The sequence below is a fragment of the Zeugodacus cucurbitae genome, chromosome 4, assembly GCF_028554725.1.
Source record: "Zeugodacus cucurbitae isolate PBARC_wt_2022May chromosome 4, idZeuCucr1.2, whole genome shotgun sequence".
In the NCBI taxonomy this organism is placed as follows: domain Eukaryota; kingdom Metazoa; phylum Arthropoda; class Insecta; order Diptera; family Tephritidae; genus Zeugodacus; species Zeugodacus cucurbitae.
Window position 1 is genome coordinate 49,389,531 of NC_071669.1, and position 24,600 is coordinate 49,414,130.

Genomic DNA, 24,600 nt, shown 5'->3' on the forward strand with positions numbered 1-24,600 from the left:
TTATTTATGAATATTATTATCTCATCGCTGCCATTTAGTTGTTAAACATGCAATCATAAAGACGGTTAAGCTTAGATAACACAAAACCAAGGAAAAAACAACAATCAAAGAAACAAAATGTTTTAGAGTGCATTTGTGTGTGTGTGCGTTGCAGAGATAAGGCGTGTACAAACGGAGAGCTGAAAGTTTTTAACTGAATGAATGGATGCGTAGGCAAAGAGCGAGAGCGGGGTGTGCATCGCTTCGGAGAATGGGTAGTCCCATTGGGGACGACATTTTTATGACAACAAAATTCATGAGCAAATATATTGATAGACATATATACACGCATACAACTCTTATTGTGCTAGATGGATAATTTTCATATATAAATGTATGCATGTTTGTATGTATATTTAAATATGAAGTCGCGTTCAACAAAAAGTTGAATAGCCGCAAAGCAATTTGTATTTTGTTATTTCTATTGTTGCTGTAGTTGTTTTATTAGATTGTTATGATTGTAAAGTGGCTAAGTTTTCAGTTTTATATCTTTTATATTTTTCAACTTATTTGACTACATATATACATCTGTATATACATATGTAATATGCAGAAATGCAATGCACATGTGATGGAATGTGTGTACATACATTTACTATAACCGGTGTGTAATTATATTTTTATCGCAGGTAGTTGATGTTTCGAAAATAAATTTTGTAGTCGAAAATTACTGGAAGCTAATTTAGTTTGGTTCTCAATGTTGTTGTTTTTTTCTTGCTGTCATTGATTTGATAAAAGTTACCATTTTATGTTACAAGACATATAATATTTTGAGTTATCTGTAGTCTCACAGAAAGAAAAGATAAAAATATAAATAATTTAAATATTTATTTTAAAACAAATAATTTGAAAAGGCTTGGTAAAAAATATTTTTCTAGTAAAAAAGCTAATTTTGTGAAAATAAAATTTATATTTTTTATTAATTAGCACTTAAAGCGAACTCTACGCTTCATTTATTACTTTTATTTTTTTTTTTTTAGTCATATAAGTAGTTCGATAACCTCCACTTCTATCTTATTATCTTATCAACGTCGTTCAAGTTTAGTAATCAAAAAATATAGAATTTCTTTAAATAAAAATAAACATTTAGTCATGTTGCTGGGTATATTTATAAATAAATAATTTGTTTGTACTTTTCAAATGATCAGTCACACAAAATATTATGAATGGCTTTCAATTGTCCGAAAATAATAAGAAATTGCATTTTGATAATAAATTTCTTCGAAAAATAAAATTACAGTTAAGTATTAAATTCGAAGTGAGCAATTCCGAAAATGTATATTTAGCGCTAAAATCATTGAGATAACTTCATGATAATTAAACTAAAAATTGCTAGTGATTGTTTTTAGCAATTAAGAATAAGTTTTTGTCTCCTACTTTTGTATGTACTGAGTACGATTTCATTTAACTATTATATTTGTTTTCTTTGTATAACTGATTTGATTTAGTTTTTTGAGCTTTCTATTTTTTCTATATTTAAATAAATTCTCATGCAATTTTCCACTAATTACACAACTAATTAAATTTATTAATTTGGATATTGTTATCAAAATCCTTTATATGCTTGTTGATGTTAATGAATGTTTAATGAACATAAATTGATAGCGGTTTCATATTTCCATATCAAGTGTTGAGCATGAAAAGTTTGCGGTTGCACCCGCACATTTAAATTTAATTGCATGAGTGAATCTGTAATGGATTACAATACTAGTAATTTATTTTCACAAATCCTTTTTTTAATTACTTAATTAAGCAAATAATTTAAATTTCAAACTTTAATCAGTGTAACAAGTCCAAAATTTTGAAGACACGGAGAAGCATTGGAAAAGTTTGTCCAATATTCAAGATTTCGGTGTCTTAGAGACAGGAATAGTGTAGTATGTTACAAAGAGCTATGCAACCAAATAATGGAACCTAAAAAAGCATAAAGAAATACCCGATTGTGACTCTTGTAGTATTGTATAAATGAGTGAGAAAGAGAGTAAGTGAAGCTCTCTATTAGCCTTGAATCAATTAAAATTTTGATTGAGAAACCAGTTTTGCCATTCACACTGCCGGCTACTCGATAACCGACCAGCTGTTATACATTTTTGTTTTTGCTCTTCATAAGAAGTTGGTAAGTTTCATCAACTGGTAGCCTGAACAACAGCAGACAAAGAACGTACATATATATAATTACAAATGCGGTCTTTGTCGCAGATTGTAATGTAGATTTTTATTTTGTATGGAAAATCGATCTTAATCAGCGTTTTAATCGAGCAGAGGCTGGTTAATTGATCAGTTAGCTCCTGTGTGAAAAGGCTATAGCCATCTCTGAGAAATCAATATTATTTCATTGCAGTGGTTTATATTATATTATGCTTATAAATTAACTGGCACGTGCTGCAATCGTCTGTATCGGCAACGCTATCTATATGTATATATTTCGACTCAATAATTTATATGTAGACTAAAATATTTATATACACATACTATGTACGTATACATAACTAGCAACCAATAATCCTTAGCTTCACTTAAGCTCTCTTAGCGCTTTACCATACTACATATATATGCTGCAACAACAACCGTTAACTTACTTTGTTGCAATGCGACATAACATAAGTCACTGACGACGTATTGTCATCATTAATTAACGTATTAATTTTACAATCTGAGTTATGAGTGTTTGTATGTATGTACATGTGTTGTGTGTTGTATGGAGTGCCTTCAATGTAACTAATGGCTGTGTTGCAAGCAAAATGCGTTTGTGTGTCTGCTATTTGTGTCTTCACGTAAATTTTACAAATGACATATTTGCCACCATCACCCCCATGAAATGGTGTTATGCACCAAAACGGTGCATTTGCATATGTATGCATGTATGTATGTTTGTTGATGTTGCAATGAGGGGAGTGACTGCAGTTGCAACACTCTGTTGTGTGTGTAGGCCTACTTAGGGGTACAATTTATGGCAGCTTGTAAGTGTTAAAGGCATTAACAGCGGTGCTGACGAATGGCAATAGCTGACAGCGTCAGTAGTGGCAGCAACAATAATAACAACAACTTTAGCAACAATTTTAATAAAGTGTTGCATGCAATAAATAGTAACTTAAAGGCGAATGTGCGATATTCACTGAGATTTGCGGATATATACATACATATATATGCCACAAATTAATATTTAAGCTCCAGATGACAACTGCGCGGGCGATTGCTGCTTATTGTTTGTTCACCTGATTGGTTGTTGTCTCAACAAGACAACAAAAACAAAGTCCAACGCAATTACTACTTTCAATTAATTTGTCAGCCACTTCACCAATTCAACCAATACTCACACATATGCAAATTTTCACGCGCTGATCCTTTGGCTAAGCTACGTATGGGTTGGGTGTTTTCGTGCAATTTAAGAGTTCAACCGCTTGTGTGGAGAATTGTTCGATGAGTAATTATATATTTCACAACACTCTGTGGCGCTAAAAACAACAATGTGATTGGGGATTTTAATGAGAAATGCAGCAGGCAAAAAGCTGTTTTAGCAACACATTAAAGTTTCGGTACAGTAGTCACCGCTAAATTGGTGCCAATTTGAGTGATTTGTCACTTTCTTTATTAAACTGATCCTGAATTCACTAAATTAGCTAATTCTATATACTAATGAGCTCATTTAGTTGCTTAATTTACTTAATTAGCAGGTATATTTCATAGTTAATTGACTCAGTTAAGGTTCCAAATGTTTACCCTATAATCCAATACATAGGGAGATACTTTTAATAGACTAAATTAGGTGGAATCTGTGTGGTATGTCTTTCAGTGATTTCCACCAATAAGTTAATCGAACATTTTGCATAATAATTTCAAGTAGACAAATGTTTGACAATTTCAGCCTTATTGGAATGGCATCCCTTATGTTAAATGAATAAAAATTATTGTAAATGTTCCAGCTAACTTAACAAGAGATCACTGTACACCATTTTCATATAACGTACTGCAACGATTTCATTTATGCAGCAGTTGTTGTTACTGTATAACAATTTTTAATGCATTTTTTGTGTAATTTTTATTTTATTTTTTCAAATTAAATTGACGAGTAATTACTTTAAGGCTTGAAGGCAATTTTCGCTATTTGCTTAATTAAATACTAAAATGAGCGCATAAAATAAACCAGTTGCAAATAAAGGGCAACAATAATGTAGTGAAATCACTTAAATTGCAATTTCAGTTTCATTGCGATGGAAATTAAAACACATAATGGCTAAAATACGTGGACAGGTCGTTGTGATGCGGAGATTTTCAGAAGTGATTACATATTAACTTTCAGCAAGCGATGAATCGAACAAACAACCGGTGTAAGTAAATTAGACATGGAATAAAAAAAACAATGTATTTTAATCATGGAATTCGAAGGTTACAAAAATTGCCTTTAATATTTACTGTCTTACATTTCAATATACTGTAAAATATCAATTATTTATCAAACCGTCCTCGTCGAATTACTTTTGCATACGTTGTAGTTCCTGTCAGTTGATGAAATTGTTTGAATATCTTGTTAATGCACATTTTACGATCAAAGCTTTTTTAATATGCGATCATTAAAATACACATCATTAAATAAAATAAATAATTCCCTGCCACTTGGGTATTAAATTAAAGAGTTACAGGTTTGTGGATTACATTTTGTATTTAACAGTTATTATTTGATGTGCTTTTTTGAAAGCCATTTGAAGCTAAGTGTAGCTTAATAGTAAATATGATTTAGAGTTATAGTTATTGCTCATAGAAAGTCTCTTTTATTTATCTTTCGAGCAAGATTTTACAACATCATCTACATAACCTCTTCCAAATATAAATAAAATAAGCCCATCTCACTTGAGCAGGGAATATAAAGGGTGATTTTTTAAGAGCTTGATAACTTTAAAAAAAAAAACGCATAAAATTTGCAAAATCTCATCGGTTCTTTATTTGAAACGTTAGATTGGTTCATGACATTTACTTTTTGAAGATAATTTCATTTAAATGTTGACCGCGGCTGCGTCTTAGGTGGTCCATTCGGAAAGTCCAATTTTGGGCAACTTTTTCGAGCATTTCGGCCGGAATAGCCCGAATTTCTTCGGAAATGTTGTCTTCCAAAGCTGGAATAGTTGCTGGCTTATTTCTGTAGACTTTAGACTTGACGTAGCCCCACAAAAAATAGTCTAAAGGCGTTAAATCGCATGATCTTGGTGGCCAACTTACGGGTCCATTTCTTGAGATGAATTGTTCTCCGAAGTTTTCCCTCAAAATGGCCATAGAATCGCGAGCTGTGTGGCATGTAGCGCCATCTTGTTGAAACCACATGTCAACCAAGTTCAGTTCTTCCATTTTTGGCAACAAAAAGTTTGTTAGCATCGAACGATAGCGATCGCCATTCACCGTAACGTTGCGTCCAACAGCATCTTTGAAAAAATACGGTCCAATGATTCCACCAGCGTACAAACCACACCAAACAGTGCATTTTTCGGGATGCATGGGCAGTTCTTGAACGGCTTCTGGTTGCTCTTCACCCCAAATGCGGCAATTTTGCTTATTTACGTAGCCATTCAACCAGAAATGAGCCTCATCGCTGAACAAAATTTGTCGATAAACACATTTCGAACCGAACACTGATTTTGGTAATAAAATTCAATGATTTGCAAGCGTTGCTCGTTAGTAAGTCTATTCATGATGAAATGTCAAAGCATACTGAGCATCTTTCTCTTTGACACCATGTCTGAAATCCCACGTGATCTGTCAAATACTAATGCATGAAAATCCTAACCTCAAAAAAATCACCCGTTATATGTCCATATATTAAAGTCATACATGGCTTGGCTTATGCTAGGAAAAGTAGATCTGACTATTTGCTTACATTTCAATCAGTACATATGAAAACTTATCAATTCTTTCATTTCCATAACTAGAATTTATAGATCATGGAATTCAAAGAGCTCTTAAACAAATCAAAATGAATAAATCCAAAAAACAGAACATCTATAAAACAGATAAGAATATGATACGAATAACCTATAAATCACGTACAGGATCCGTCCGAGTTCTCAAGCTGTCAATCAAAGTTTTTAAATATAATATTGAAAGGCCACATCTATGAATTGTGATTGTTTGATGGGTTTATCAATGACATTTAAACTTTAGCTTGTCGGTTGGTTTTTACTTGTAATTTTCTCTTGGATAGTTGGGTTATCGGATGAGAAAATGTAAAGAATTATTGAGAAATGTCATTGAGATGGTGATAACTGCTCGATTTCGCTAAATTTCTATTGGTTTTTTATGTAAGAATAATTGCCTTAAATATAAATATTTTATAGCACCGTTATGCCTTTTCTATGCTTAAAGAGCGACAAAATGTCGTAAGAAATATGAAAATATTTTGAAAGTAATCTCAACAAATGCCAAACCGACTAAAATTAAAACGATATTAGTTTCAGTTGGCATTTATAATTTTCAAAATCTGTTAGAAATAAATTACAAAATCAACAACAATTATAACGGTGATGTTTCAATCAAAACTTAGAGCGAATAATCCTTTCAAACTTCCAAGCAGTCGAGCGTAAAGTGTCAGATTAATTACGCCACGCACGTCGTGCTGCCACTTAATGCGAAAACTTCACTGACATTTGTCATAGACGAACCAAGGCGGGTGACGGGTGACGGCGAGGCCGGAATTTACTGGCAAACTTCAAAATTAAATTCTCCGTTTATATTTGCAACGCGAAGATTTTATTTTTATTTTGTTAGTTTTGTGCGTTTCCCTTTCGTTAATTACGCAGGCGAGGAAAATAAAAAAAGTCTGCAAGACACGCCGGCATAGTTGAGCTGAGTACTGTTGTACTTTCACTTGCAATTTAAATGCTCAGTAAATAACGGTGCAACTTAAATGCTAACTTGTGTCGATCTCCGCTCCTCTTCCCTGTCACTCTACATTGCCACTCTTTGCTTGCCATTCATTATGCCTCAATCTGTTCCGTTGGCAGCAGCAAGAGAACAACAACAACTGAACTAAGTCTACAATAAATCTCAAATTGTCGTGTTTACACTTTTACATGATGTCTTGAGCAATTTTACGACTTTCCGCAGTTTGCCACTGCCTAACGGTGCCCGTGCAACAGTCAAAACACTGCCACGTCAAAATGCCACATGGAATAAAGGGTGAAATATGTGTGCGTGCAGTACACCTCGGCAATTTGTTTTGTTGTTAAATGGAAATGAGTTTGCACGCCTAGTCCGCACTCCGTTACTACATCCCACAACCGCTCGGAGCTCCTGCAACTTCTGCATCCAAGTGTTTTATTTGTGTTGTTGCAGCAGAAGGGGATTGGTGCCCACGTGGCAGCTTGTTTCGATTTTTTTTAACACCACAATTGAGTCTTGAAAATGTTCGGAAGCAAAATGTGCGTGAACGCATTCATGCACACGTCCCTATGCAAGTTGCTCGTTCGTATGCTGCACGAGGCTTAATGCCAAAATGGCTCTATGGTTGTGTGTACGTGGCACGTTTCAGCTTTCCACATACTAACTTACAATGACATCACAATAGCTATGGCATATCCAAGCTTCATACAGCTTCCTCTCCACTGACTTCCTTTGTCGTTTACAAAACGACTGTACATGTTTGTGGTTATACTACATACTATATGTTTACTGACGACGAGTCTAGGCGACTTTTCGAAAAAAAAATCGTAGTTGTAAACATTTTATAGGATAGGGACACAAAATAAATTCGAAATTATATAGTACATACATTATTTAGAAACCAGAACTGACCCAAAATGAACTAGTTCCGAGTTATTATATATTTTCCCTACTAACCGAGCTGTCAGCTAAACGTTAAATATTTTTATGCGCTTCTTATTGCTATAAAAGTAATTTTTATTATGGGCACATACGAGCAGTGCGTGGCATAAACAAATACGCGCTCAAATACAACTATTTACATATTAATGTGCCGGTAAGCGTTTATCTGCATGGCGAGTGTTAAAATGTTTAAATTAGTTTCTAAATTTAAACGCAATCAGAGTAAGCAACATGCAACGTGCCACAATAATGTAGCACGTCTCGTACGCGTACATGTATATGAGTACCTGGTTATTCGCAGCTAATAAGTGCTGTTCATATTAATAAGTGCAACACACATTTGCTTGTAAATATGAATGTAAATTGTGCATGATTTATGCACATGCAAATATTGTTAGCTGTTTATTTATTCGAGAGTTGTTTTCGTGTCACATGCTCATATACATATAAAAGCGAGTAAGTGCTACTGTTTGTTCAACACGCGTTCACATATTTGTAAGCACATAATTTCTTAATTTATTGAAGAAAATTAACCAGCTGGCTTGGTGAAGAGACGATCAAGGAGATATCTGCTGAAAGCGCATTTTAAATTTCTAATTTTTGATTATATATTCCTCTTTGTAAGAAAATATGAGGTTTCAATTACAAAAAATTTCAAATATTTGATTTTACACTCTTCGTGTCCCTTTCTACTTAAAGGACTTCCTAGATATATTATAATAACAGCTATATACTACGCGGCTACGCTGGCTAGGTCATGTTGTCCGAATGGACGAAAACACTCCAGCCCTGAAAGTGTTCGATGCAGTACCCGCCGGAGGAAGCCGAGGAAGGGGAAGGCCTCCACTCCGTTGGAGGGACCAGGTGGAGAGCGACCTGGTTACACTTGGGATCTCCAACTGGCGCCGAACTGCGAAGGAGAGAGACAGGTGGCGCACTATCGTCGATTCGGCTATAACCGGCTAAACGGTTGCAACGCCAATCACATACATACATATACTTTACTAATGTAAATTTAAGTAAATCAAAGTGTTGCAATATTTTCATTTTAATATAGAACAAATCGAATTCCTCTCTCAATTTGCTTTCGCTTTTTAGACCCATCAACAGGAGGAATCCCAGCTAAAGTGCTTACCTGAAATGAAATAAAACAAAATATTTAATATTTTTGCAATAATATAGATTAATGCGTTTATTATGCAGATAAACTCGGCTTTTATATTATATAATAAAAATATTATTAAAAGTTATTATAATAAAACCACGCTTTTGAGAGTTACCTGCTGTGACTTATGAAATATTGTTATTTTTATGTAGTGATAAAATAATTACTATTATTGCAGATTTATTATGTTACGTTTGTAGCAAAATGAGAAATTGTTTGTTTAATCAGTAAACAAAAATTATTAACTTTTATATGTATATTTTTTGTAAGTGGAAATTAAAAACTATGAGCACATATCCATGTATATATTAATTTTTTTGATTTATATAAAAAACGAATACACCTTTTGTGCTTCAGTTCATTAATTCAGTAGTTCATTAGACCTTTCAATTTTAAATTTTCTATTATTTATAATTAATTTCGCACATTTTTGTATGTCTACTGACTGAGTGAAGATACTTTTTATGACATAAACTACGATTGCATTTTTATATCAAAAATCTATGATTAAAGACACTGTAGGAAATACATTTCAGCGCTGGCAGTGCTAACTGTTAAAAATTAATTACTCATTGTAATACTTTCACAGTTATTGTTGCCTGTCGCTGACAGCCAAATGGCGCGTAAATTAAAACGTTATAAAACTGTCACAGAGTAGCAAACAGAAAATCACAGAAAAACCTTTATCTTTATATTTTTTTTACTGAAAATCTGAATCAAAACATCGCATACTCTAGAAGTAAAAACAACAGCAAGTTGTTGTTGTTACTTAAGAGCACTCAGGCGCTAGTGTATAAACAATTTATCACGCGTTCATTGTCAGACGCGAACAAGCGACACAATTGCATGCCACAAACACAGTGGTACTACTGCGTGTGAGATGCTTTTATCACCTCTCCGCTTGCATCGACGGCAGTTGCTGTTGGCTGTCAGCGGCAACATTCCCAGCGCCGTTGTCTGTGGGCGTTGCGCCTTGCTTCCCGTGTTATGAAAAACTTCGTCGTCGGCGCGTAATCACAGCGATGCCAAAATGCATTATCGTCTGTAAAAATGTGGCGCGCGTGTGTATAAGTGTGTGTGTGGTGATTTTTGGTGTGCGCACGACGTGCAACATGACACGTTGCACATTGCATTATTGATAGCTGATAATTGGCAATTGCATTCTCGTTTGACGCTAGCTTTGCGCGCAATCGTCTGGCAATTGCGCTTTATTGATTTGTAATGGATAGACAGACACTTTCACATGCTTTGCTATTTTTATACACGAATTTTATTGTTATTTAAGTTATAAAACTGCTATAGATATTATTTGAGAAGTAGGACAAGTGACAAATTCGATAATGTAAGCAATGATTTGTGGAAATATGAAGGCAAAGGGAGGTTTACATGATTTGTATCAATAAGGTATGTACCGTTACTTAATGAATATAAACCCAATGCTTTTAGTTTCAAGAATACAGTGCTAATAAAACAATTCCTTCTTCATGTCCTGAACCTAAATCCGTTTCGTGAAAGCTGTTTTTAGAAAGTTTTTCGCACAATAATGAAAAATATTACCTAAAGTTAAACAATGAATATATTTTAGGTATATTGACGAGGCCCTTGGACTTTTACAATGAAAAAAAAATATATATTTTTTTGTCGTGACCATAAACAAAATAATCTTGAATTGGACAATAAACAGTTGAACCACCTTCACCAAATTGAGCTCAAAATAAAGATATTTTCATTACAAGCTTTCCACCACATTTTTTTTACCAACTTTGACATGTTTTTGAATTGACTACACACTAAATAAATGCACACACATATCTGAGTTCGTACGAATCTCACAAATAATCAATGCGATCTCTGCACTACTGACTTACTGATAAATTAATGCACTTTCTAACCAAATAAAGTCATGACATACAAAAAGTGCATACAACAAGAAAGCTTCGCAGTAAGTGCACAAAAATGATAAATGGTAGACACAAAAACCGCATTTTAACCAAATCACCGGGGATCATCAGCTTAGGCGCAGTGGTAATAAAAGGAGGCAGAGAGGCACAGATGAAATATACACATGAAATTAAGATAATGGCAACCATGCTGATGTTGTCTAAACTCACATTGCGTTGGCCCAACCGAACGACGGATTGGGTCGATGTGAGCGCCATAAAAGGAAATCGAAAGGAATTTCGCGGCGAACCACTTGCATTGTGGCTCTTTTAGCTCTTACTGTGCGACTGTTGTGCCATGAGGTAAGGCTTAATTAAATATTGGGAAATATTGCAAAAATTCAGTTGCGGCAATTTTCGTGTACGCAGCGTGGGTAAAACGAGTAGGCTGGAGAGTACAGGAATACATACAGTTTATGCGAAAAACCAGCAACAAAGAGAAATTAATATGTGGGACAAAGATTGTAATGAATTCACTTAAAAGTTGTAGATATGTGTAAATACAGTAGCGGGGAAAAAAATGAAATTGTGTTCTTATTGAAAATATTTTAAAACATACAAGATACACAGCTGATACGCATAAAAATGTGCAAAACGACCCACAACAACAACTGCAGTTGTAATTTATACATTATTTCATAAATAATTCAGAAGCTGCATGCTCATGCGCTTTGTGTACGATTTTGTTGTTTTTTCAAAAAAATGTTTTCTATAATACTTTGTGTGGTTTTAACAGAGTATTTAGTGTTTCTTTTGTGTTTTACGCAATTCGACACTGCGCATGCGCACACATTATGCGTCGCCACGAGCGGAATTGTTGGGAATATTGCAATTATTTGCATATAAATACATACATACTTGTATCAAACGCCATTTTCGCATTACAGTAACACACGTGAGTGGAACGCGCATATCTCTAATCACACAGCCTTTTTACTCCGTTGAGTCGACGGTGTGCAATGCCAAGCTGTCAATGTGCTGCGAGGCACATTTCGATGTGCATCCCACGCAAATTTGCCGCAACAAAACTGGATTCGATGAAGCGATATTGCTTTTAGCGTTGGAACGCACCGCGACGCGTTGAGGCATATTACATACGCATACCTCCTAAATGTGTTTAAATTGCAGTGCGTCTCGCAGAGGAGACACAAATCGCATCGATTGCGGAGCGCGCGAGGTGCGAGCGGAGGCTAGCCAGACTATTAATCGATTGGAAATCTAATGAGGTGAGAAGAGGCGTGCGTCAAGTGGGCTGTGCGAGCATGGCACGCTTTAGCCAAGAAATACGTCGTCAAACTCACAGAAATTATTTTATAAGTCGCAACCTGACAGTCGACGCGTCAAGGCAACGCGGCCCCAGACTGCTTGCAATGCGGCACAACTGATGTGTCAAGGTGCTTTTTCCCTGCAGGCAAATCGCTTACGACCGCCTGAACGACTGTGGCGACAGCCTGTGGTTGCGACTGGCTAGAATGACGGACAGAGGCACTGGCTGAGGTGCTACAGTGAGGTGGCGACCTACCAGACAGCCCACCTTTGCTTGGAGGCCATTTTTGGGATTTTTACGAACATACATCTGCCTTGTCGTCAGTCACCTACTGTAAGTGTCAACACCATTGTTTTTTGTTGGTGCCACTGTTGCCGGTAACCGCATATTTTGAGACAGTTGCTCAATCTATTGGTGCGCGTGGCGGCTGCGATCGGAAAACTTTAGCGGAGCATTTGGCTATGTGACAGGTTCGCCGCCATTGCGGAGGCGTTGTCTGCGAGTGGACGCTGACAAGCAGCATAACGTTGTGCGGCGTGTGGGCAGCTGATTAAATGAACCCATTAAATTGGAAATATTCCATAGGGTATGAGATGCGTCTATGCAACACTCATATGTAGGCATGCTTGCAATACAGTTAGACCGCATTAATGTTTCCTTAAATGTATGCGTTTATCATATTTTTTAATTAAAACAGCCGCTAAGCGCACTTCTAATGTTTCCTGCAATGCATTACAATGTTGTACTCGTTTAAATGCGTCCTCCCCAGCGTAATTCCCGCAGTGTTTATTTGTAGTTCGCTGCCCATGTTGCTACTTGCCGCTCACCCTTCGCTTTTAGACTTGGTCTTGGCTTGTGCCACTCTTGTCGCGTGCGTGTAATTAACACCATTATTGAATAGCAAATAAATTAATGACTACTTGTAAGTGCATTAAGATGTTGCCTTCCGATACAATTTGTATTAACATGCAAGTGCCATAATGAAATATTGAAATTTATGTGGTATGCGTTATGACAGTTATGTTAAATGGACAAAAAAAGAATGCAACAGGCGGATCGAGTAAGCGTTCAAAAGTAATGTAATTTGCAAATAAATTCATATTTTCTAGTTGTTTCTAATCTTAATTGGGGTATTCAGAGATTAGAAAATATTTTAAATATCATATTTCAATTAGTTCAATTTTATAAATCGTGAGTATTTAGTGAATATTGATTAATTTTCTATTTTACCAATGTGAATACCGTTATAAGAAACTGTCATTGCAAATACGAGTGTTCTAAAGTGGATAAATATTCGATTGCACATGGCAGTTGTAATAAAATAAATGTATAAATCAATTAACTGAAATGAGACGAGCTTCGCAACTAGTTTGACAACTTTGATATGCAATATATTAGAGAATTCCGATTTAGTTATAAAAGTAATTAAACATGTGCATTTACATACACACATATTCATGCCTCGGGAATCCTTTACACACACCTGCTTTGTGTTTTTATCTTTATAAATATTCAAACTGGCATTACGCGGCGTGTAATTGACGGGGAGACATCGATTACCTGCTGATTGCAGATCTTCTTAATGGATCAGGTAAAGTAGATATAAATATTTTGCAAATTACAAATTAATGAAATGGTTGAAACGGCTTGACAGGTGAAAATGTTTGTTACTCAGTAGAAGAGAGGTTATTGTAGATACTATACTATTTTAGTAATAAATCATAAGGGGTGAGAGAGAGTACCTACCACTTATCACCTTATCCTTGTAATCAGCGTCAGACTAACTAACTGAACCACAGAATTTTTTTTGTACTAATTTAAAGACCTGATTAGTCCTCAATATCTATGGATAATAGAGCGCTCATTGTATAATATATTGCCCGACACTTGAAGCCTTGCAGCTCAACTGATGGCTACGTGACCATACACGTGGCTATCAAGTTTTAAAGCCACTTCCGCTCATATTGCAAAGAGAAAATCCCAAAGGTCGCAAAGACTTTGACTTCAAATTCTGACATATTTTCCTTTATTTAATTTAAAATGTTCACTTTCTTGAAGAATGCTGCAAATTTTAATCGGATTAACCTTTCTTAGGCGATTAAACTTAAATTGTATTAAATTTTATTGCCTTAACTACAACGACTTCCTGAAATTAAACTTCAATTCTGCGCATTCTGAGAAAAGCTTAAACAATTTCTTATCTTCAAATTGAATTCGTTAATAAATTACGCTTGAATGAATTTCACAATTCTCAATGTGGAGGAGAAGCGGAGAGAATGAGTGAAATAATATTTGATTGCAGGCTTGTGGGCGCTCAACGAAGCGAAATCAATTTCCACTAATTGGCCAGCGACCAGACATAGACAGCAATTAAATCTCAAAGACATACCTACACATATCCAAACAGACTTCTGTGAGAGAGTGTTATTAACTGCTAGCTAACCAATGTTATCTTGAGGCGAAATAAATGTTTATAACCGTATAAAGCTGTGTGGATATGTACTAAATAGCGTCGTGTATATCCCTTGGTATATATATTGACTGACGATTTCTCTCTTGACTTCTTGCATTGGATTACAGTGAACGAAAGCCGAACAGGAAGTATTCCATGTGACCAAGTGGTTGTTGGTATATACTCGTAGAGGGTGGTGAGCGGAGGAGCAAAATTTGCAATAAAAGATAAATAGTTCCATAGGTGAAGCTATATAATGCTTAAATTCACTTGCACAGGTAATAGAAATGAAGGAAAAAATATAAGAGAAATGTTGAAGTTTTATATTGCAAGTGCCATTGGCCATGGGTTGAGGGTGCGAATTGCAATAACAATGCAGTTGGATGGCGTCTTGGGCTCAATAGACTTGCGGTGAGTGGAATCCCAAGCACGTGCAGGATTGTTAGCGAGTCAGAGGCATAAGCACAAGATAAAGTTTGTATCGAAAAAGGCATGAGAAAAGGGTGCTAGAACAGGATTGGTTGAACATTTCGTTTGTGGTGACCACAATATGCAATTACCCTTTGCAGTTAGAAACATGACATGCTACATGAAAAAAATTCAAAAAGTCAAAAGAAAGTGAAGGTAAACTTTCCAGGTTAAAATAAAATCCATATTCGCCACAAGTTTACCAGCGCATGGGGTGTGCAATTTCGTCTGTGTCCGCTGCTTGCAAAACCAAAGCATAAGGTGGCGCGTAAGTCGAATGCAAGCGGGGGTTTATGCTGGCGTTGACATTGGGAAATAACTTAAGTTCGTGGGAGATCCGTGTATTAAAACTTCTCATCAGCAGGGTAAGCAAAAATTGTTTATGTATGTAATTGAGAATGGCTACTATGCTTTCAGTAGCGGACGTGCTTAGTGAAATTCTCAGTTCTTACACTGGGAATATGAGGCAGTTGCTTATGTATTAAATATATATAATGAGAAATAATTATTAATATTGAAACATAAGTAATAATGAAAATGCCGAAGTGTTCAAGTGAAATATTTCATTTAGATGCTGACTTCATTAACTTTATTTCAATTTAGATTTACATTTGAGGAAAATATATTTATACCAAATTGAAAAGAGCAATTTAAAGCATAGAAACGTGTTCAAGAACTTACGCATCTGAAAAATGCGTACACATGTGGTACACATAATGATCATACCAGTTTAAGTGATTTGTACCATCCTTAGATTTAGCTTACATTTGTGTCAAAATGTCACTTTTTAAATAAATACACACATTTTTATTGCGAATAAAAACCGTTCGCCTAAAATAAAAGTTCAGTGAGTTTATCTGCGCTCAACAGAGTGCCATGGCATATAAGTGTGGTCGTACAGAGCGTATGAGTTATAAAAGCCAAATAACACTTGTTGTGAATATTCTATCTATATTTACCCACGCACAAAAACAATAACAACATAAATATGTTTGTATGCGTGCACGTGCTCCTGTCTCAGTGGCGTGCGTCTCCTGTATGTTGTGTACGTTTGTAGGTGTGTGAGCTTTAGCTTGCTTTACTGCTGAAATTCCAGACACGCATGCTCTCATGAATTTTGCAGTGTTTTTCGTGGTGATTTAACCTTTTCCGCTTGAAATGGTCGATTTTCTGCACCTTCAGCCACGTAATAGCAGCTCACCAGCAAAGCGAACATATATGAGTATATATATGTTTCTCTGAACGCTCAGACCTCGCTGCATTGTTTTTCTGAGCAATTCACCCGATTCGGTTCGCTTATTTTGCAAACCTTTAATATTTGCCGCTTGGAAGTGTGTTTTATCGACCTCTTTTCTTGTTGTTGTTTTTGTATGTAAAAGTGTTTTGTTTGATTATTGAGCTACTTTCGTTTGTTTAAATACTTTTGTTGTCATTTTTGTTTTTGTTTCTTTTATTGTTTTTTTTTGTTTTTTTTTTTACTTTTGTTTATTGCTTCGATGCAGCAAGTTTTCGGTGTTCCTCACGCTAATAAAAGTTCAGATAGTTTTTGTTGTTGTTGTTTTATTTTTTCACTTCATGGAAAGCTGAAACAATTTCGTATTCTCTAACTCACAGCTTCTTCTTGTTCATACCCACACACCAAAGTTTTTTAGGATTGAATGCAGTGAGGTGTTGATTTTATTGGTTGGTTGAATCATACGAAAATTGATTTGTAAATAACTGCATATGTAACGAGGCATAGGCAAATAGAGGGCAACACTGGCAGCCATGTGGATGTTCGGTTGCTGCGCCGCGACATGAGGCACCACACTGGCGATCTGTTTGGGCAGCTAATCAAAATATTGTCACAGCGGACAACACACAGTTGCATCCATTTGCATATAGTTAGAGCAGCAGTTCAGATGCAGCACATTTATATTATTTTAAGTACCGACCGCTGAGTGAAAGACATTAATATGCAACTAAATGTTTGGTTGAAGCTTTTCTATATAAGTTAACTGCAACAATATGTAGTTTTGTTGTTGTTTTTACAGTTGATCTACATTTAGTGGCAATGGATTTATTAGCGCATAAATGTTATGAAAATTAATAGTGTAGAAATGGCGTAGTGGCAAAAGTTCAAATAGACTGGAATGTTGCCGCTTGAGCTGCGACTGAGTGTGTATGTGTATGTTTTGTAAGCCATCTACGGTTATATGCACACTTTACATTGCAATTTAAGCAGACGTGCATTTTATTAGAGTTATACAGCATTGTGGCGGCTGTAGAGTTGACCGCGATTGAGTCCATTGAGGCTGATAGTGAGTGACTCGTATGTCTGTACATGGTAATCGCAATTTTAGTATTGGATATTTTCAGTTTACTTAAGCAGATTTGATTAATTTTATACTCATGCATATACTTCTGTAAAGACATGCATATTAGGGTGATACTAAAATTTTGCGAATATATTTAATTAGTACACACACAAGGTGAAGACTATTATATTTGTAAATAATGCAAATTTCCTATTTAATTTTAAGTGCAAAAAACTAATTTTAGTTTAAACGCTTTTTTGACACCCTTTAACTCTTGTGTGACCCACCCTAATCAGCTCCAGTTGAAACAATAAATATTGGATATTTAAATAATTTAGGTATTGGTTATTCAGGTTTAAAGCAGTTGAGTTGCAAAAATCAGCGATTGACATTTTTGAGAACCACCCTAATGCATATGTATTAGATTTTATGTAAGTTGTTGATGTTGCCAAAACTCAATGCACATTCAACTGCATTTTCACCTATACGTACTTCTGTTTATGCATATTATGTGCCACCAATTGGTACATGCGATTTTTGTAGACTCAGTGCAACATGGCGCATTGTTTAGCCGCATGTGCCAAATGTTACACATCGAAAATTCTTTGAACACTCTATTTCGAATTTCGTTATGCTTTTGACATCGTTGTAAACATGCAACACCCAATCAACGACAACACAGTTCGTAAATATATTTTTTTCTCGGTCCAAAAACACACAGAGTCAGCGGACTGTCATTAGGGGCATTTGTTGCATGATGCAAATGTTTAAAGAAAATCTAAATGCGTGCTAAGTTTTTTAGATTACTTCATACAAAATCGTTTTTATAAAATTAATTCTTAAGAAATATTATGTAAATTGTGTGTGTGCACCTTCTTAAAGCATCTCAATCCCATGTTGCAAGTGAATTATGTGGGGATCGAATCCCCTTAAGCATCGTAAATAATGAACTAACGAAATAATAACTAGTCCCTAAGATGGTGCATTTTCATATTCATATGTTTGAAAAATGTTTATATTGAGTTTTTTATATATCTCATTTCGCCCTCATATCTGAAAACAACCACACTGTACTCCTATGACTAGTGTGGCGACCGATTCCCAGACATCACAAATACTTCCTATTGTGCGGGCTTCCGTAATTCCCAGAGCTGCTTAGCAGTTGTATTTTATTCCGCTGTTGTCGAAACTATTAGTGGTACTCATTTAACGTCGTAAACGTATGGCAACATCGCAAAATTACAATATCGTAAAACAGTTGTTAATTTTTACATGCATTTCATTTTACGACAATCTTGCAAATATGCGAGACCTTTTTCAGTGGCATTCATGGCATGCTTACAATTAATTCACAATAAGCTGATATTACCACAATATTGCCAAAGAGCGCTCATTTAACATTTGTTGCCATATTGCAAATTTACTATATTTATATCATTGCAACGTTAAATGAGTACCACTATTGTATTGTGGCTAGCATGTTGTTGCACAAACGCTTACCGCTGATGCAAATGTCATGTTGCAATACAGCAAATATTACAACTGCTCTGCAATTGTCGCCACTTGTTTTTGTGCTGCTGTCATTTTACATAGTAGTTTCATAGTAGTTGTTGTTGTTATTTGGTGGCATTTCAGAGCCACAGACGGTTTACTTTTGCATTCTACAAACATACATACATATAATATATTACATGCCACCGAATGTCTAGTTGTAAGCGGCATGTAAAGCGCTTGGAAAAAAGAATGTTGTCTGTCAAACGAAACAATACAAAACATGCCACAAACAATTACAACAATTGCAAGTAGAAAAGAACAATATGCTGGGCATATGCTTGTCGCCAGTTACAGCAACGAAACGAAGCTGCAGACAACAAGAAAAGTGAAAATTGTAAGAAGCAAGTGCCTTTGCAGCCAGCAACACTGCTAGCTACAACTACACTAAAAGCTACAACTGATGATGCTGCTGCCACACCACTCTTGTTGTTTTGTTGTTTACTGCAGCGGCATCATTTAGTTAGCCGCCGCGTCTTGCTTGCAACGCATGCAAATTGCGTAGCGGTGCCAACAATGTTGTCATTTAGTCAACTTGCCACTTAGCAATTATGTTCTTGGGTCCGTTGCAAAGAAAGCGTTGACGTACCACATGAAGAGGAAAAAGTGCGGTAATTGCATGTCATGCAGCTGTCCATCCACTATCGGTCAAGTGTCTTTTGTTGCGCAAATCGTAATTTTCTCTTGTGTTGCATGGTGTGAGAAATTTACATTTATGTATTTATTTGCTTTCGCTTTTTGTTATTGCTGCTGTGAATAATTTGCTATTCAATATGGTTTATTTTCACTTCGATTTTTTAGTTGTTGCTGTCATCACCATTTGCATTTTGCAACGACTTTGTTCGACATTAGTTCTTTTCTGTGACAAGGCGTCGTTCATAAATTTACTGTGGCATGACAGCGAGCGTCACCAATTGTTTTTGTTGCCAGCGCAACTAATTTGCATACAAAAATGTGGCATACTGAAACGGAACCGTTATTTAGGTGAAAGAATCATTAGTTACAGTTCTAAAATATTTTAGTATGGTTTTATTCAGAAATTGTGGAGTTTCATGTTCTTTCGGATGCAAATTAAATTATATTAATTTTGTCTAAATTGAGTTGATTTTAACTAATGGTTGTTTTCATTTCAGTAATTTTACCATTTCTGTTATGTTTCTATAGGTTTACAATAGTCGGCATAACGGTAGTTTGTTCAATAGTTTCAAATACTAGACGGCAACTAATATGATCCAGAACATGATCTTTAAGATCAGATTCTATTATCATTTGTCTTATATATTTGTGGTTTCTCTTGAAAGTTTCATTCTTTATAATTTTCATCACATATTGCCTTATAAAGGGTGTTTTGGGCAGAATTGAGCGCTTTCCCGTATTTTGCCATGTTGTAGTAGGGAAAAGTTATGTATTTAAAAAGACTTCTTAGAGAAGTAAGTATAATTTTGATCTGGAAAGTTGAGCAAATATTTATATTCTTTAGATTGCATCATATCACCCTAAACTCTTGGAAAACCTGTCAGTTTTAACCTCAAGCCTATCAATGAATATTTGTGGATACTAAATGGATTGAATTTTCAGTATTTTTTTTTTTAAGCAGTAATTTAATACACCATATTGTGGACCCCTCTCCTATCGATCACTTGCGCAACCATTCCCAAACATTAATTAAAAGCCACTGCACTGAAAACTCTGTCTCTGTTCTCTCGGTTGTTCATGGGTCTCTCCCATTAACCCGCTGCTTTGCTATCTATGCGCTTTTGATGACCTCGATTATTTTGCGCCCATTGCATATGTATCGACATACTCATAATCCGAGATTTTTGATTTCGTTTGCAGAATTTTTGCATTCCACATTGCAACACAGTACGCTTTTTGCCCGAATGCAATGTCATCGCATCTAGCCAATGTGATCGTTGAGCCGCCGAGTGCTGGATTGGCGCTGTTGCCACAAATTCTAATTTCCTGCAGTCCTCGGTTAATTATGAAAATGTGCTGAAATCATGATGCCGATAACCTCCGCGCTCCAATTGGCACCCAAGCACCCACAGCGTCCAAGTAAATGCTGCAATTTCACTCTTGTTGTTGCACTCTGATCGCTTCCGCATTGTTTCGTTTCGTTTTCATGTGAATTTTACGTTCTTGATATCATCGTTATTGTTGTTGGCTGCTTCAATTGTGCTGCTGATATTGCAATTATTTTTTATTAATACCACAATTTATGTTGCCTGGCATGCAATGTGGCAGCATGTTTGTTGTTGTGTTAATGCCTCACTTGTGATATGCTTTTCATTATTCGCAATTAAAATATCACGCGATTTCATTAATTCGCCAACAATTGCAATTAATTTGCGATTATTTTTTCGTGCGTAGTTGTTATTGTTGCTGATTTAAAAAACCATTTATTATCTGTTGTGCAAATATTTGCCTTATAATGAATACTGTCTAGTATTTGAAGCTTTCGTTATCTATGGCTGTGTTGCATGGCGTTTGAATATAATTCTTTGATATTAATCGTGTTTAATTTGTGAAAAATTGCAAGTTTATTTAGGTGAAAGAGTTTTTTTGCGATTATGAAGGAATAGGAAGTTCAAATAATTTATGTGATAACTTATTCGAAGGTTCATTATATATACATTTTTCAAAGCAAAATTTTGTGAAAGTTTATTAAACGTGTTTTTTATGTCTAGAATGTTATATTGAATTATTCTTTTTTTATTGAATTGCATAAATTAAATATAAACAAGTGGCAACACATCACCAAAATATTTTAGGTGTAATACTATTTAATAGTTTTAGCGATATCAACCTATTGTATCTGATCTGTATAACAGATATTTCTGCATTCCAAAGCTAGGCACTTCACTTAGATATCAGACGAAATTGGAAGCTTTAAGTTCTCGAAAATTGGTGCAACTTTAAACCCCTAGCATCAGCAATTCAGCAGTGCACCTACCACAACAACATTTAGATGTGTGTGCGCATTCCAACGCTCGAATAAACCGCTATAAAACCGCTAATCCCCTGTAGGCATTCTAATCATCCAACAGTCAGTCACCGAAGCAACCGTCAATCGATGCCCACGGCAATTGTTCGGAAATATGGTACACTACTGTTGTTATTGTTGCAAGTTTCGCAACCAATTTTGTTGTTATTGTTGTTGCTGCTGTTATCGATATGTTCGTATGTAAGATAGCTGATCGAATGGAAGCGAACATTGAACTATTGTGTGCAAGCAATTGTTGTTGTTGGCTCTCGAAACGAAACTGAAGCTGGACTCGACTGGCGAGCGTCGTTGTATGCATGTGTGTCAGTGTCGGTTGTCGATGATTTAGTGCCGCCACCTTTGCTGGTGAAAACCTAGCGAACAACTAACAAGCGCGGATAGACTTCGCGCATTACCGTTACAGCAAGCCCTTAACTTTTACGATTTTGTGGCGTTGTAATTCTAGTCAGAGAAACATTAGCAGCCAACAGTTAGCAGTCAGTAGCTATGCCATTTATCGGGTGCTACACCGTAGTCATCCGAACCGAATGTTTGCTCGGCCATTAGCAGCCAACAGTTAGCAGTCAGTAGCTATGCCATTTATCGGGTGCTACACCGTAGTCATCCGAACCGAATGTTTGCTCGGCCATCCATCCGTGTGGTTGTCTGTCTGTTCGTTGGTCCGTTCCTACCTTCATTTGCTGGTCAGGGACTTTGTACACCTACCAATTAGAAAATTCGATTATTTGTCGGCATTGAATAACAGTTAGTTTGTCGTGGCATAAACCAGCAACAACAACAATAAAAACACTATCATCTTCAATAACAATTACCGTTACTGTTGTTCTTTGCAAACGAAATTGAAGCTGAAGGGGCAAAAGCTGAACTTTAACTGTAGTTCAGCGGTTGTATGTATGTTTGTATGGATATCGAGTCGCAGTGATGTGTTCTGATTTCGTTCTGCCGTGGCTTCGATAGCGTTTACGCTGGTGTTAGCCGCTGGCCATCATCCATGCAGTTCCGCTATACATAGGAGCTCGTGTTTCATGTAACGCTTGTATCGTAAATATATACGTGCATAAGTATGTGGCAGAGAGTGCTGCATATGCTGGTGCTCGTTGCCCATTCAAGTTTCAAAATTTGACTTTTTGCATCGTTGCACTTTTGCAATGGCCGATGGTATGTAACAGCAATAAAAATCAAACAGTGTAGTATGCACCTGAGGTAATTTGAGTTGTGTTGCATAAACATTTGCATATACTAGTACAAACATAAGTATACACATAGTCCTGTGTATAAAATAGTTAAATGACCTCGGTAACAGGTTGTTAATCCTCGGTATTAGTTATATCTGCTTCGGAGAAATTAGTGAAGTTCTACAATGAATCTGAAGTTTTTATAAGTCCTAAAATATATACATATCTACCCAATTTATTTAAATTTACACTTTTATGCAACCTGGAAAGCAAATTATATTCCTTTAGTACATAAAACGGTGACAACTCTCTGCGTTTCATATCCACCGCCACAACTAGTTTCCACTTGTTCTGTATGCTTTTTGACAGCAAATCAATGAAATCAAAGGAAAAAGGGCCATTAAAATGGAATATATTAAAACGTGTATTTAGTGCCTTTTGGGAAACGTCACAGGAAGGCCATGAAATATGTACAAACAAAAACGATATATAAATAACTTTCAATCTAATTGTCGCCCGATTGATTAGCTGTCAACAGACTCTGACAGGTTACTGCAAACATGAAAGCAAAGTTGAACAGGATTCGATGTGCTTAAATAAAACTGTGAAAATAAATTATTTATCGTTCTCTCATGGACAGTTTTTGTGTCGTACTGACAATTATTTATATTCGGTGATCCATAGTTAGGAACAATATTATTCAAGTATTGCCAGTTATATATGAATATAATCTCATAAGCAATAGTTTCCAAATCACCTGTGAAATGCTTAACAGAGAATTAAAACATATCAATAAACTTTAATGAACTCTCAAAAGGATACTAGATTTAGCATTAATGATGGGATTAAATAATGTTTTGTCCAAATAAGCTTTCAATAAAAATATGAGATCGTTCATCAAAATAATGTGAGCTTTCGTCAAAACATTACGAGCTTTCATCAAGGCTTTTTGAGCTTTCACATATTTCAACAAATATATAATATGATTTAAAAAACACGCAGGATTCGTAGATCTTATCGGGCTGCTCATTGCGGTGACGTCGATTGGGAAAATAGGGACTACTTTAACTGGTGCGGACGCTTAGAAAAAGGTATGTAGGGAGAGTTAGCTGACAATTTTGAGTACATTACAAAGGAAATTTCGCCATGGTTGTTGTAACACTCTCCATATAGTTTGAATTTTTACTAGCTTACAAAATCGACGATTTCTCTTTGATTGAAAACCAGTTTTTTCTGTTTCATATTCACGTATTTTTATGATTACCCATCGAAGGCAACAGCAACAAGTTGTTAGTAATATTCTAACACTTTTAGATAACTATACATTTTCATTTTTTACCTGTAAAGAAAGAAATAAAACAAAACTTTATTAAATTTAATCGATAAAATTTTGAGGGGAATGTCACAACACAACTTTACTTAAGGCCAATACA

General features: G+C 35.6%; 1 protein-coding gene across 5 annotated transcripts in view; it reads right to left on the reverse strand.

Annotated features, from left to right (window-relative positions):
- LOC105219966 (division abnormally delayed protein) overlaps positions 1 to 24,600 on the reverse strand; it is a 279,272-nt gene that overhangs the window by 29,817 nt on the left and 224,855 nt on the right. Inside the window, exon 3 of one of the 5 annotated variants that reach the window (XR_008471103.1) lies at positions 16,491 to 24,506. The exons of the other annotated variants lie outside the window; for them this stretch is intronic. The gene's annotated coding sequence lies outside the window, so the exon portion shown is untranslated. Of the gene's footprint in view, positions 1 to 16,490; positions 24,507 to 24,600 lie in introns of those variants that run through there. 5 annotated transcript variants of the gene reach the window in all.